Source organism: Dermacentor variabilis, chromosome 1, assembly GCF_050947875.1.
Source record: "Dermacentor variabilis isolate Ectoservices chromosome 1, ASM5094787v1, whole genome shotgun sequence".
NCBI classification, from domain to species: Eukaryota; Metazoa; Arthropoda; class Arachnida; order Ixodida; family Ixodidae; genus Dermacentor; species Dermacentor variabilis.
Genome location: NC_134568.1, coordinates 71,741,866 through 71,758,492, shown reverse-complemented (window position 1 = coordinate 71,758,492; position 16,627 = coordinate 71,741,866). Strand labels below are relative to the sequence as shown.

Below are 16,627 nucleotides of genomic sequence, written 5' to 3'. Positions count from 1 at the left end.
TCTATTCAAAAGATCCTTCTTTGTGCACAGTGCAGATGGCCGAACTGCTGACCATTACACTTACCGTGGCGTCCCTCAGGGTGGGGTTCTTAGCCCCACTTTGTTCAACCTTGCAATCCTTGGCCTTGCCGACGTTCTACCACATACAGTAAACCTTTCAATATATGCTGACGACATATGCATATGGGCCTCGGCAGTTACACGTCTCCAGGTGCGTGCACGGCTCCAAAAAGCAGTGACCCTAACATCATCGTACCTGAGTGCGCAAGGCCTCAGCATTTCGACCGAGAAGTGCGCCTTAGTCGCCTTTACCCACAAGCCCATGACCTGGTACCCCATTTCTATTGACCACCAACCAATTTCCTACGCAAAAACTCACCGATTCCTAGGCGTTATTATAGACAGAGACCTTTCATGGAGCCCCCACATCTCATACTTGAAGAAGAGGCTTACTTCTATCTCCCATATACTAAGGTTTCTTGCCGGAAAAACTTGGGGCACATCCGTGGCATCTATGCTTCAACTATACAGGACGCTCTTCCTAGGATACTTGCGATACAGCACACCGGTGCTGTCCAATGCTAACAAAACCAACATCCATGTCCTACAGAGCATTCAAGGCCAAGCCCTTCGAACATGTCTGGGGCTACCTCGAAATGCTTCAACCGTGGCAACAATTGCCACCGCGAGAGACAACCCAATAAGGACCTATATAGATATCGACGCACTCCGGGCTCATGTTCGCCATATTTCCAGAGTCCCTGACCACCATCTCGCTCACTTGCCTGAGAAAAGACCCAAGGCAGCGTTCTCCAGATCAATTGCGGCTAACCGGCACTCTTTGTCTTTGAGGCACTCACCCGCAACAAGAACGCCATCCCCTATGTGGTGCTTGAAGAAGCCTCCTGTGTACCTCGCTGTTACAGGAATAGTGAAGAAAGCTAGCCTGACCACCGCGGCTCTCAAGCAGATCACATTGGAACTTCTGCATTGTTCATACGCTAACCGAATTCATGTTTACACGGATGGTTCCGTCTCGGAAAATTCTACGGGCGCCGTTGTTCTACCATCTCAATCGGTCGTCATCAAGTTCAAGACTTCACACGTAACGACATCTACAGGTTCTGAACTGGCCGCTCTTCGCGCTGCTGTCGAATACATTGAAAAAGAACCGCCCAACAAATGGGCAATATTTTGTGACTCGAAAGCAGCCCTCCGGAGCTTGCGAAGTTTACGACGTGGCAATTATGAACAGCTGGTGTCACAAATCAACGAAACCTGCCATTGCGCATCTGAAAGAGGACATGATATCATATTTCAGTGGCTGCCGGGACACTGTGGCATCGTTGGTAATCACCTCGCCGATGACGCTGCCCGACGTGCCCAGGCTGGCTCACCGACACTCCTTATACCTTTATCCAGAGTCGACGCTGCAAGAGAGCTTCGCAGTCTCGCTCGTGCAATCACGTTAGGTTGCTGGCATACACCACAGAACTCTAAGTGTCGTTTACACAGCCTCGACCCATCACTGAAACTTACATTACCAGCGAACCTTCCACGACGTGACGCAACACTGCTGTGTCGGCTGTGGGTAGGAGTAGCATTCACCAACTCCTACAGCTACCGTATTGGAATGGCGGATTCACCAATGTGCGCTAAATGCAAGTGTGAAGAGACCATCAGTCACCTTCTGTGCCACTGTTCTCGCTTCGATATTCAACGTGAGACTCTCCAGTGTGCCTTAAATAGACTGGATGACAGGCCATTTACGGAAGCGAAGATCTTGGGAGCCTGGCCTCACAGTTCATTGGCCCAGAAAGCCGTTCGAGCGCTTTTTCGCTACCTGAGGGCAACAGACTTGTGTGCCCGACTATAGACGTCCTACACTTAAGTTCTCTCTCTTCCTCTTTCACTCCCCATTCCCCTCCCCACGTGTAGGGTAGCAAACTGGACTCAGTCTAGTTAACCTCCCTGCCTTTCCGTCTTCCCTTCTCTCTCTCTCTCTCTCTCTCTCTGCTCAACAAGACATTATTCAAAAATATAGACAGAGAGTCACAATTCGTTTCCTTCCTCCTGGCCTGGAGGACTACAAAACTGGTTTTGTCGATGTTCAGTGTAAGCTTATTCTGCGTGAACAATTTCTCGACACGACCGAGTTCTTGATTTATTTTGCCCCTACAGTTCTTCAATAGTGTCCCCGATAAAAATTAAAACCCTATCATCCGCGTATAATAAAGCTTCGGAGCACGTTAACACCGACGGAACATCATTGACGTATAGCGAGAAGAAGACGGGCCAAAGGACTGAGACTTGCGGAGCCCCCCTCGAAACACTATGTGATGCTGACATGAGGTTATTAATTACAACATACTGCTTCCGGTCAGAGAGATAACTGTTTCGCAGATCCGATATTCGCCCCCTAAAACTATAAAGTATACAAATTATGAAATAATATTATATGATTAACCGTACAAAATGCTTTCTTTTTCAAATCTAGAAATACAACAACGGCAATCTTATTATCATGTGATGCTGTATTAATCAATTGTGTAAGCGCAAGAACTGCAAATGGTGTGGATCTATGAGGAGGAAACCCATGCTGATTAGGAAAAGTAATATTATGTTCACCTAAAGATTCCTGCATGCGTGTACAAATTATCTTCTGAAACAAAGTATTAAATATGCTCAAAACAGATATTGGTCTATAGTTGCTGGGGGCAGAACGATCTCCTTCCTTATAAATTGGTACTACTTTTGCTACTTTGAGGGCGTCAGGGTACTTTCCCGCTTCCAAGGAGGGATTAAACATCTGCAACAGATTAATACCTAACAAGTCTGTATTATCTTTCAATAATCTGAAGGGAATTCCATCTGGTCCCGCCGCCTTACTTACAGAAAGGTTTTTCACTACCATTAATATATCCACCAACTCTACATCATGCATCACGAAGCTACCACTAACAGGCTGTATTGGTAAGGAGGGTTCATATGCGAGAAGAAACTGCGCTGCTACACTGTTAGCACGGTACCTTTTATGGTAACCTTTAATCACGAGTAACTTATAAAATAAAGGTTACATGCGAAATATGTTGATGTTTTAATTAAATGTTGTTACGTATATATATATCTATAGGTTACAAGAGTCAAAATTGACGGATTTAGAGGTTAATTCAGCGCAAAGCGCCTTGTAACCTTTAGATTTTAACCTCTAAAGAACACTGCAGCGCATCAGTGAGGAGACCTACATCATGGATTGGACGTTTGCTGATAAATGTATCCTAATGTGTTCGTGTTCTGCAGTTATGATCTGGTTATTACAAACGTAGGACTTCGGCAGTTCGGGTTGTATTCGGTCTTAATTTCTGTCAGCCAAGCAGTTACATTTTTCACGATTTAAAACCAACAAATAAATCTAGCACGATCGCACTTGCAAGTTCATCTGCGCGCTGTTCTTTGACGAACCTCCATACTTGGCGCACAGCCTTATTTGAAGTATCAGCAACGAAGACTGTGTCATCGAATGATGTGGCGTGCACTGCCTGCGGAAACCCAGCAGTCGAACGTGACGGAAGCCCCCTGCTCTCGCACGCATTCTAGCCACCATGAGACAGGCATGGAACATCGGTATTTCAACACGAGAAACAAAAGCGGGCGAGTTTCTTTAGAAAAAATGAATATTTTAAAACAAATTTCATGTACGAGGCGAGAATGAACAGTAGAAGAAAAGCACACGAACGCGGTGGATCTTTCAGTAAAAGGTTGTTGAAAACATTGGATGGTTCTATCACACATCAATATAATTCAACTTGTCTACTAAAATGTCCTTGTGCAGAACCTTTCAGTTGTCTGCATACATTTTCTACCTTTAACCGGGTTCGTTTCATTCCCTGCACTGCCTTGATGCTGTCAACCAAAAATTTTCCATGCTTCAACCATAACCGCTCAAGATGAAGTTAATAGTTAGTGTGCAAGAAGCGCGTGCCTAAGAAAACCATGCCGACACGCGGTACCAGCTAGGCAGCGTGCGTACATAAGTATAAACGTGCGGCGAGGGAGCTGGGGATGCGGTACGCGCTAGGCGACCGGCGTAACTGCTTTGAAATAAACAACCTACATGTCGGCGAACCATTCTGCATTGCACTTAGGATGTTTTCTAATAAAACTTGTAGCAACTGATTCCACTGCCAGCTTTCTTTGGGCATTATATATAAGCTGTGCCGAAGATTGGCACTACAACGACCGCAAATTTAAGTTACAGCAGACACGAAACGCGCCAAACGTTCAGTGAAATCAACAGGATGCCGCTACACTCACATAAAAGCGAGCGCCGTCCGCTCCGTTGTCTTTTTAGGAGACATAGACAGATGAAAAGAGCGTTAAATGTGTGAAGCCGCCAACTGAGAAATGAAATCTTTATCACTGTCCAAACACGAAATGCTTCCACCATCACACCAATAACATCACTGGCACCTCTGACATTTATTTCTGTAATTCATTGCTTGTTTTCATTTTTTTTTTCATTTTTGCTTGTGCCTCTAAGTGCCTCTTTCTAACATGGCGGCAGGGAGCAGGCATCAGCCACACCGGAGCGCGGCCATCCACGGTGCTATCATCTCTCCTCCTCGGTCCAATCGAGATAGCTCGAGTTGCACGCTGGGAAGATTTTAAGCGGGAGCGGGAGGCTCGGAGCCGGCGGGAGTGGTTAGCGCGCTGTCGTCCTGTCGTTGTTGTCGTTCTGAGACGGCCATTATATTTGACTTGTTTGGATACCATCCGATCACCATTGTGTGCTGCCACCACTTGTAGCCTGCAGTAGTTATTACCGCTTCTACTGGGAACTTGCGCCATCCGCTGCACCCTCATGCCTTTGTGCAGCAGAGATCTTTTCGGTGTGTTGCGCGGTCGCTGCAACGAGCCGGGTTGTGAGTGCAAGCGATACACCATTCTGCGCCTGTCGGAAAGTGACAATCTGGTGAGGTGTGACTATTGTGACCACGTCCCGAATGCACACGGAAAAATATGTGATCTCGGTAAGCAGAACTTTTGCTTTAAATTATTTTTAGGTGGATAGTGCGTGAATTCTTTATAGTTCGCAATTCAACATTTGACATAGTGCATGCTCTCGCGTGCGCATGTGTGTGTTTCTGAAAAAAGTTATTGTTGATATATTTGCTTCTTTATGCTCTTCGATTTACATTGAGCTAAATTCGATGTTGTCATGTTGTCATTTTGTGCAAATATTGGATTAGACCTTTCTAAAATATTGAGCTTGTCGGCGGGATGAGTTGTGTCTGGGCAACTAAATGACCTCAACAATACGTTTCTTGTACTGGCGCCGTGCTTTGGGCTGATGTAGTTGACAGAAATCGTTCAGTATTGTACAACTCGCCTCGCGCACCCTCCGTTAGCCATGCTGTGGTGGTGCGTGACTGCCCGCGCCCTGGCCTGGAGGTAATCTGCGGTGTGTGCAGAGGTCGGGCAAGCCGAGGCGGTTCGTGGTTGCATTTCCGCTTTCTTTCGGTGCGCGTAGTGCTGGAGGTTGCGTAATCTCAAAAGTTCGGAGACGCGTTGAAGGGAGCAACAAAACAAACGTTCGCTCCCCTCTGCGTTCTTCAAGCCAACTTGACAGCAATTGTTCGCTGTCGTCAAATGAGGTATGTTCATTAATGCTTGTGCTCGCGTGACACCATGGTTATTAGTAAGCTAATGATTACTGTTACGGCAGGTAAAACTACGTACCTTAGTTAGAGTAGTGGTCTAATGCTTTGCTATCGTTATTAGTGCTTCGCTTTTTGGGTAAAAATGCGCGTTTTTTCTATTTTCTTTTAGTCAAACGGGCCAGTAATTTAACATGCGAATCGGTGGTTAGCATTGACTAACTGTGAAGAATACACAATTCTCTTTTTACCGCAACGTCACCCGTTCTCTTACAACTTGCATTCCAATTTCGCACAATGATGTATAATTATATACAGCGTTGTTCCGGAGAATACATGTTGTATAGCTTTCGCACGAATTTTGCTTATGTACGCGTCTTTTCTTCTTTTTTTTTTGCCTAGAGCTCTGCAATGCGCTCTGCATTACTTTGTGAACACTAATAATGTCGTTTCGTTGCGTCTATAATTTCAGAAACGAAAAATGCTGCTAAGGCAAAGGTGCAATGCAATGTGCCAGGCACCGTGTTCGAGGCCTCAGTGTCACATGAAACCGTGGAAGCTTGCACATCTAGTCTCTCCTCAGTGCAATATGGTTAGTATAATGTGGAATGTTAGCCAAAGCTTTTTTGATTGCCTAGTGTATCAAATATTTTAAAGCGATGCTTTCTTTGCCACTTCCCTCGGCTTTTCCACTGCTGCTGCTGTCGCTGACCTGCACGCGGCGTCGGGGAGTGGCTGAGTACGTAATGTATATAATGTACGCAATGTACGAGAAATTTCATTGTACTTGTACATAGTAGGGACGCGGGAGTGGCGTCTGTGAGCCCTTTCCAGCAGGAACTGCGCGGGCGTCGCCACAATGCCCTCTGGAGTTCTTTAGTCGTCACAATGTCCTCTGGAACTCCTCGGCCATCGACACAATTACCTCTGGAGCGCTGTAATTGCGCGTTAGCCTGCGGTATAAGCATTGTAGAAGCTGCAGCGCTTTTGTACTCACGTGCAAATTTCCAGAGGGGAGATAGTCAATGGAAAGATAATACAGAGAATTTGTAAAGCCAACGCCCTGACCAAACGAATGAATAATAGTTGATATTCGCTCGTTGCGCCTTGCATACATAGTATGATCGTGGAAGAAGGGAAAGACGCCACCAGAAAGCATGCTTCATTTGGGGTCGCTTAAATAAAAGAAAGGTCGCTACTAGACATGGCAACAGTTGCGGAGAAACTGTAAAAATGTTAGTTTAAGAATGAAACGGCACGTTTCTGCTATTTCTGAAAAATAAACACCCTGCAAGTTTGTACATGATGACAACTGATGCAGGCGTGCAGACGCAAAGCTGCACTCAGTACCGCAGCGTCAAGACGACAACACGCAAGCGGCTGTCGAGCAAATAAACATTTCAGCCACGATGCCATGCGCCCGTGTGAAGAATGGCAGTGCTAAATTGCTTGCAGCATACGAACAATGGCGCACAACAATGCCTCGAGCAAACACGCCTCGCTGTTTGGTGTACTACGTAGGCAAACACAAGTGGTGCACGTAAGGTAACATTGAACATCGCATCACGACTGTCGTAGGCCGTCAGCATCACCGCCAAATATTGCCACTGAACGCAAACAGCACAGAAAGCTTTGCTTGCATCGATTCCCACATTGCGTGGGATCTATATATATTCTTTTTCTTCTTTTTGCTTTAGAGAGGACTGTCCCAGGAGGTGCCTCCATAGAAAATGAATCGGCCTGAATGCCTGTGCAAGAATCACAGCCTGGCTGCTCTAAAGGTAAATGCATAGCTCATACAGGAAAGAATTGGTTTCATTGGGTGCTTTGTTTACACTTGTTTGTTTTAGACTCCGCACCGTGGTCCCATGTGGAAGAGCCCCCACTTGACAGCCCAGTGGTTGCCATGGACAAAGAGATCCGCTATACTGAATGCGGCCAAGGTATGTGATGTGAAATATAATTTACTAGTTCATAAGGAAAACATCTCAAATGTAACGATACTAAATATTACACTCATTTGTAAACTTTTCACATATCGTCCAGAAAGCTCTCTGCATTCACCTTGTGATTACTTTTACTCACATCTGTGTTCCTGTTCAGTACTTATATTGTAGCATTATCATTTGTATTGGTCAGTGGTGCGAGTCGAGCGGAGCATCATTACACGATTTAATGTTGTCGCCTTAGATTTTCTTCCCCTGAATTAATACTAAGGATGGAGGCATTGCTCATACTTTATATGCGCTTAAATTGAGGTATGGTAGTATTTTGGGGCTATTTTTATTCACTACTTCCGTTTAGCTAGACTGCACGATAATTAACACATGAAGGCACAGAATGTAGAGAAGGAACAAATTAATGAAATTAGATGAAATTGTTACGTTATATTTCACAATTTAATTTAAATGTGATTTACTGCATATGAAGGTAATAAAGGTGAGGTAAGCAAAAACCGTGAGAGGCATCCTGCCGGACGGAACGTGCACACAGCCAGCTCATGAAGTGTGCGATGCTGCACCAATTTACCTGGTGAAATCTCGTTAATGCGTATCTTGTGGGAACAGGGCATAATTACGCGCTAAACGGTAGTATCCTTTAGTGAGATTTCAGTTGTATATAGTTGAGCAAACAAACGAAAATTGGTATTATACTGATTACATTCAGTAAAATGACATTTCATTGCTTTTTCCTGCATGCTTTAATGAGAGCTAAAGGTGAGCCAGTTCTAATTTTCCTTGATGTAGAATGCTTGGGCTCTTTGGGGTTGCGTTGTGCTCTGCATCTGCAGTACTGCACGTTTTTGATAAATTTTACTTCGTCAGTTCACATTATACTGTGCATATTTAATGTTTGTTAGGCGAATGTTTATAGGCTCTAAGTGTCTTTGTAGGCTCCACTGCCCAGTGGTGATATCCAGATTGCAGCTCCCCACGTCTACACATGCAGCGAGCACACGTGTGTTTATGCTGGCAGCAGGCAAGAAATAATTTGGGTCTCGGACGGCAGCCTGGAGCTAGCTGTAATTTATTGTATTTTAACCTACTACATCAAGAACCTCGATTATCCATATGCATTTGCACCATTCCTGGCGCTGATGCAGAAACTTGTGCTTCCCAGCAATGTTGTGCCTAGAGGGCTCATAAATGACAGATTGAAGTGTTTCTTTGCTCTTCTGAAGAAAAAGAATGTGATTTGACTCGAAGTCTAGATAACAATTCTCACCTTGCATTAATGTTCACTTGTTGCCAGCAGGTGGTGAACAGATGCATCATTTTGTGCATTACAGTTGCATGCCTTTCTATAACTGTTTTATTGAAAATTACTGAGGTAATACATCCATTCATGCAAGTGGCATTTAGTATTGTGCACAAGTATTTTATTTAGCTGCTCAAAATTCTTAAATTCGTGCAATGTGAATTATGGCGGCGTTTCTTTGTCACTGAGATATTCTAACTGCTAGCCTCTAGATGATAGAGTAATTGTGCAGTGCTATGCATAGTAGTGCCCAAATGACCTTTTTCAATATTTATTTTAAATAGGTAGTGCATTCAAGAAGTTTGAATACCATCCTTGACATTGTTAGCTAGACAGTAAACTGTGTCTTGTAGTAATTTTAATAAAAAAATGTTCATGTTTGCATTGTCACAAGGATCTAAACTGAGAGTTCACTATGCTGTAAGCATCACCACTTCCAGCCTTTTGTCATTTGGCCCTACAAGCCAGCACTTCGCACATCTCCTGGTTAAGCTTTGTCTGATGTTTGTAAGAGCAACAAGTTGTCTTTTGATGCCAGTGGCGGTCAATGCTAACACTAAGGAAACGTTGCTCAGGTATAGATGGGCTGCATGCATGCATGGCCTTGTGGTCCAGTCTTCTTCTTTAGGTTCACCTATAGCCAATACTTTGTATATTTTTTGCATCGGCTACATTGCATTGGTAACGTCTTTATTGACCTGCTCTAATGCTGCGCATTGATGTGTAAAGCATTTTTTATGTAGTGTCTAATGTGGATCTGAACACAAGTGTCCAGTTTTTGTTCCTGCAATCTCATATACTAATATTTGCCTTGTTTTCTTGCATCCTGACAGCAGTACAAGTTTTTACATGGACAGTTAACACGAAGTTATTGACGACATGCATGGCTGAAGCACGGTGATATGATTTTAAAAATTCCTGTGATATGATGCAAGTGATAGTATTCTGTTGAATTTTCAGATCTAATCATGTGCCGGCAAGGCCTGCTGTACTTCTGGTGTATTCTATGTTGTATTTTCAAATAAAGATGTTGCATTCTGAAGTTAACCTTATACTGCCTGTGGAACTGTCAATTTATACTCAGATTATTTATGCAAGCTAACGGTGCCTCCTCCTCAGGCGTTCAAATTGTGTTTTGAACTGTATTTTTGAGAACATTACCGTTACATATTTGCTCAAAAGGTGCCGCACGGGGAGTTTCATTTCGTCAGAAATCCTAAGGGATACAGTATACTAGTATCATGGTAGCCCTTCGTTGGCTGAAATACAACGATTTAAGTGATATTAATGAAAGTAAACTTTTGATACCACATTCAGTTGAGCGGTCCTTTTTTTTTTTTTCAGAGAATTTCATGTGGGCCCCGCTCTTTACATGGTCCGACGAGCCGGGTGCGGCCTAGCAACGGGGAGGCGCCACTCTGGGTTTTGTTCCAGAAAGGCCAAATCTCCGCATGCACCGAGCCGGCTGCCGCCAAACAACAGAGGTGCGTCATTTCCTTCTTTTGCGGTTCTCTCTGCTTGCGCCTCTTCTTTCTTGCGCGCTTCTTTTCGCGGTCGGATTAAGCAGCCGACAACCATGCCCGGAGAAACGTGAGCCCTCGCGGAGGACGCCACTCGGCCAGTCCTTTTTGGACATTGTCTTTACACGTGGTTGCGCTTCGAAATAGTTCACCTGTCCACCTCGTGTAGTTTCCACAGGGAAGGGTGTCCCTGTGTCTCTCTCAGCCTAAGCAAAAGAAAAAGGAAAGAAAAAACTGCGTTTTGCTGGCAACTTACGCAAGCCGTAACATCTCTTCGACTGCAATGATATCTAGTAAAAAAATTCTCTAGCTATCACAAAGCACAACAAGGAGGAGTGCGGGAGTACAGATCTCCACTTACGAATGGCATAGCAAGTGACAGACGCATACTGTTTTTGGGTACAATTGTGTAGCTGTTGGCAATAAATGAAGCCAATTTTTGCTTTGCTTATGAACACCGGCAAGTGTTCAGGCCCTTTACCCGTGCTGTGTTTTTCTCCTGCGCATGCATTTGCCTTTACTGTGTGGATTGTACCAAGGGTATCATTCAGCATGCAAAAATTAAAAAGTAGAATCAGTGAGCTGAAATTCATTTTTTTTTTCATTTTCGCGTGCTAGATGATACCTTAGGAACAATCCACCGAGTAAACACAAGCGCATGTGCAGGAGGATAAAAACCGCAACAGCGCGAGCCAAAGGTCTGAACACTTGTCGTTGGCAAAGCGAAAATTTGCCTCATTTATTGATTAGCAGCTACAGAACTGTAGCCCAAAAGAATATGAGTCAGTCACTTACAATATACTATTCAAAAGTAAAGAAATTTCTCTGGCTCCCGCGGTCGCCTTTGTTGTACTTTTTGGGGTAGTAGGCTGTATTTTGTCTTGATATTTTTTAGGCCAAACAAGAGATGTTGCGGTGTGCGTAAGGTCTGGGTTGCCTGCAAAACGCAATGTTTCTTTTTTTTTTCTTTTTTTTACTTAGGTTCAGAGAGACACAGGGACGCCCTTTGTCCCGAAAACCGCACGAGGTGGACACGTGAACTATTTCGAAGTGCAATTAAGCGCATGTAAAGGCAGCGTCCGGAAAGGACTGGCCGAGGGGCTTCCTCCGCGAAGGCTCACATTTCTCCGCGCACGGTTGTAGTCTGCTTAATCCGGCCGCGGAAAGAAGCGCGCAAGAAAGAAGAGGCGCAAGCAGAAAGAAGCGCGAAAGAAGGAAGAGACGCACCTTTGTTGCTAGGCGACAACTGCCTGGGCGGAGCATGCGCAGAACGGGCTTTTATGAAACATACCGCAGAAAGAAGCCCGAAAGAAAGAAGAGCCGCGTCCCCGTTGCTAGGCGACACCGGCTCTATATACGGAGCATGCGCAGCACGGTGTCCATCTGGGACCTCCTGCAAGCCACTTTGTGTGAACATTTCAATAGTTCAACCGGTATATTGTAAAAGTAACCTTTATATTTAGGCAAAGGCACTCAATACTGTATGCCTATACTAGAGGTTAAAGTGTTGTAACCTCTAGTTGAGGTGCACGCTTTCTTACCTTTAATAGAAGTTAAATTTGTAAAGGTTGATTTGTAACTTATAAGTTAAAGGTGCACAAATCTGTGAGAATGTACCCCTTTAGTAAACGTTACCGTGCTAAGAGTGTAGTGACGGCCCTATGTTAGAAAAGTAATCATTAAAAGCATCTACCGTAGCTTGATCGACTAGTTCGGGCAATACAGGCTGATTTGAGTGATTACCGATTGCATCATTTACAATAGTATATATTGTTGCGTGTTTCCGTCGGCCTGCTGTACCATCGAGGGGCAATATTTTTTTTTTCGTTTCCGCATAAGAGCTATTGATTTATTCCTCAGCATTTAGATTGGCTTCTGTATAGGAGTTAGGCCTGTGTTCCTTCCATTTGTGGTACCACTTATCTTTTTATTTCAACACAAATATAATTTCATCGGTCATCCAGGGATAGATGGGCTTACTGTAATTATTACACGTTATCGGGATGCTACCTAATATTTATCAGATTTCTAAGGATTTCTTCAAATTTCAGATATTCAGTGTTAACGTCACTGTCATACAAGAGGTAAAAATCAGATTGTTCGAGGTTTCTGCGAAGAAGCTTATAATCAACCTTCGTACGTATATGTTCAATCGGCGACTTCTGTCTGGGTGGATTGGTTTGTATAATGAGAAAAATAGGTAAAGGATCAGCTATTGCATTAGAGTAAGTTCCAGCAAACACCTCAGTATCTATATTGCATAGAGCGCGATCTAATAAGGTGCTAGACGTGTCAGTAAAGCGAGTAGGTTCTGTGATAAGACTGCGCAAGGCAAATGACTGGAGAAGTAACGTATAGCTGTTCTGCGTATCACAAGCTAGATCAATGTTGAAATCACCTACCATAACGATATTTCTACCAGGCACTCGAGATAGTTCTCCCATAGTAAACTCAAGCCTGCTCAGGAAAGGTGCCATCAACGAGTCAGGAGGTCGGTAAACCACACCTTCAATTAAACCGAAATCAAGTCTTATAAATAGCGCTTCCATATGTTCATCAGTACTTGAGAGAGAAGGCAGAACTTGAAAATGGATGTTTTCTTTAACAAAAAATGGGACGCCTCCCCCTCGCGAACGAGAATCGCGGGGTTGCGACAAGAATTTGTATCTGTGAATATCGATTCTTTCATTAGACTTAAGCCATGTTTCCGAGACAGCAATTAGGTCAAACAATGATTTATTACGTGAAATACTTGCAACTAAGGAGTTTAACTTGTTATGAATACTGCGAACCATTACGTTAGCACTCCAAGTAGAACAAAAGTAGAAAAAAGTAATTCTTATTCGATTCCCATTGGAGAGACAAGGTGTTCTTTTTCCAATTTCCTTATACTACCGACCGAAGAAATCAGCTAAATCTAGAATTATTCTAACCATGCCTTGCTAACCGTGCAAATCCTGACAGCAGAAGTCCCTGGCACCCTTGTGGCCCGAACAACTTACAGAACAGGACTTTTCCATTCCCACCCACGACGCGCTTACCCAAGTTTCGGCAAGGTTTCTTACAAACTGTGAGTTTCCAGGACAGATTAGCCTCGTGCATACGACTACTTCTTCCATAGCTGGGCTGCGAGGACGGTTTCGAGGCTGCGCCTTGGCCACAGGCGACACGCAGGGGTGTAATTACGTCATGCCCTCATATCCTCTGGTACTTCAGGGGGTGGTTCATTGCTTAGCAGGTGCGCATCGCCTTTGCTGGCAACCCTTCCCTTTGAGTGAATGAGAGCGGGGACGCAAAGGCTAGCAAAGCGCGACGGTGCGATGCAACAAAACGAGAAGGCAGAAAACAATCCTAAGCTTTATTCTTTCGTTTTCCTTACCTCTTTCGTGTTCGCCTCACATTGCGCAATCTGGCGGACGGCAGTTGCTACTACGGGACCGCTCCGTTCCATCCATCTCGCGAGGTCTAATTGCGGCTGGCAGGCCCCAGAAAGATCGCCGCCAGATACGGTGGCCGAGAAGAGGGTGAGCAGGCCCTCCAGCTGCGCCACACGGCGGGCATAGCCCGTGCGATTAAGACAACTGCGCGAACGGGGCTGCGTGGCTGCGTGCTCGAGCGCGCCCACCCCGACACCACGTAGCCAAAGTCCTTCGATGTTGGCCCACCTAAAGACAAAAGCAAATGGGGCTTCGACCTCTGTGCACTTCACACTACGTCCCTTCCGAAAAATAAATGAAGAAAAAGTGAGGCAACGTTCCCATAACGGTACAAAACCAAAGGGTCATGAGCGAGTCCAGCGGCATCACAATGAACTGAATATCGCAGGTTAATTATTAAGGTAACAGGTTCTTTAAATAAATATACCAGCTCAACGTTTTCTTCCTTCTTTCTTCACATAATCAGTGTAAACAAATATACATGCAGAGGGTCACGTAAAGGCATGTCGTAAGAGCAACCCAGAACCGTGATAAGTGGCCCAACAAAAAAGAAGTAATGTCAAGATGACAGCAGAAACAACGATGACGGACTGACAACGAGGATACCACATCGTGGAGCTGGGATCTAATCCAGAAAGTGGACAGAGCTTTCCCTCTTTCTGTCTTTTTTCGCTTTTCCCCTCACGCTTTCTTCCAGGCAGGGCATTTTAATGAGGATATATAACGATACTATAACGACAGACGCGACGAAAGCCAAATTGAGTAACCTCAAAGAGTTAACTGTAACGCTGTAAAGTAACGCTGTAGCTAACTGATTAAATGTTTATTGGTAGAGGAAGGTAGAAGGCCTAATAAAAGGCCACAGATGAACTCAAAGTGTCGCCTTATTTCCAGGTAGCCATCTGTGAGAGCTCACGTCACATCAGCTCATGCTTATAAGTATTTTCTTTCGTTCGAGAATAGCTGCGCACCGATTGATTCGCGAGCTGATCGTTGCGTGAGTGTGTGCGTACTTGCGGGTGCATGTCTTTCGGGGAACACAGCGCTGTGGATCGGTCGGCACGTTCTATGCTTGGAAAGCAGTGGAAACGTGAACAAAGTAATGATAGGCTGATTCCAACGCTTCGAAGCAAACAAGTCAAACATAGCAAAGCAAAGAGCACGCCCTTCTCCAATAACAACTGCTACATCCCGACGCCGGCGAGCAGCACGTGTTATTAAATGGGTCGCTGCACCTGTCTACTGTTTCTGATCGCGAGTATCATCCTGCACACGATCCCGTACCACACAATTCTTTCTTTTTTATTGTTTGCTTGCCTCGCAGAAGACACACGCCGTTCAAAGTTAAATGAGTGATTGCTGTACAGAAAGCGAAGTCGAGGTTATTGTCCGACCGGCTACAGAGTTCGTAACGCACGCTAAGAGAGTCTGAAGTAGCGAAGGATCCAAGACCATTTTATTCCAAGGTTACTGAAGCGTATCGTTCGTAATTATGTGAACAATTTGCGTCGTGATCCGTATAGCAGCGCGTTTCGGGGTATCTTATTACATACGTATGACCCTCGTTTCGGGCGAGTCGGTGTTATCCCTTACGGCAATACTGCTGACTCATTCGATAAGACTGTGAAAGAGGGGAGAGAGAGAGAGAGATACAAGCTTTAATTATATGCTGGAGATGTTAGGCTGGCTGTTCACCTGACATGCTACTCCGGGTGCTGGGTAACGATTATGGTTATAAACACTTAACAGTACATACAGTCACACACACACATAGGTCACCATTATGACCGTATAGCATGCGTAGCGGCTAATGTTCTCTGTCCATCGACAGCAACATAACAGGAAAGCATGCTTTCCCGCACGTAAGTATAAACGCGAAAGGTCAAAATAACTGAACATGCTCCCATCTTCCCAAGACTGAAATCTATTCTCTTAAATGCATTGATGTCGAAGAGTTGACCTGTCTCCGATAGTCGTGTCAACCTACTGCAGCGCTTGACAGAAAGGACTGAATATTGCATTGCTGTCAACGTTCTCGCAGAGAGTAACGGTGAAAAACAAAAGCATGAGTGCAGATTGAAATATCCATGATATTCTGGGGTCAATTTTGCTGTTGACAGGACATATTTTCTAGCGTGATATTTTTCTTTCCAGAGCCAAATGGCTATTGCATCACTGCATCGGCAAATGACATAATTAACAGACTAAATACTTAGACATTTAAAGATTCCTTATGCATTAGCTGTTCTAGAAGAAGAGCTGTTCTTTCCCGGGCCAAATCCACGGAAGAAAAACTGCGTTCTACCTAAACAAAGTCAAATTTGTAACGACTTGGTAGGAGACCGAAAGAGACTGGCCATGGACGTCTGAAGTCAAAGGGCAAGGCAGTTACGACGAGTAGCTTTGCAAAACGTAACAAGTTATTTACATCGTGAAGGTGAGAAACAGTAGTGTGCAGAAATCTAAAGAGGGAGGGGGTGATTATTTTAAAGGATGGATAGGTGGGCTAGTTCGTAACCATAACGCTTTGCCACTGAGGTGTTCGGGTGGCATTTTCTGCACCACACAGGCTTAGTCGCATTTGCTCGATTGTGCACAGAAGGACACAGGCCACGTCAGTGGGTGATAGAGGATGCAACCAGAAACATGTTAATTATTTTGTCGGTTGTACCTCAGGAGTAGTACACATAACTCCCCTAACCTGGGGTCACATGTACATTGGCCAAACAGGCAGATGTGTCAACATACGCTAAGA

The 16,627-nt window shown here is 44.6% G+C and overlaps 1 long non-coding RNA gene across 1 annotated transcript; it reads left to right on the top strand.

The window, feature by feature from the left end:
- The first annotated feature begins 4,890 nt into the window (after positions 1-4,890).
- Positions 4,891-7,581, top strand: LOC142571460 (uncharacterized). Its single transcript, XR_012825883.1, has 4 exons — positions 4,891-5,030; positions 6,130-6,249; positions 7,355-7,438; positions 7,508-7,581. It is a non-coding gene; the product is annotated as an uncharacterized LOC142571460 (long non-coding RNA).
- The last annotated feature ends 9,046 nt before the right edge of the window (positions 7,582-16,627 follow it).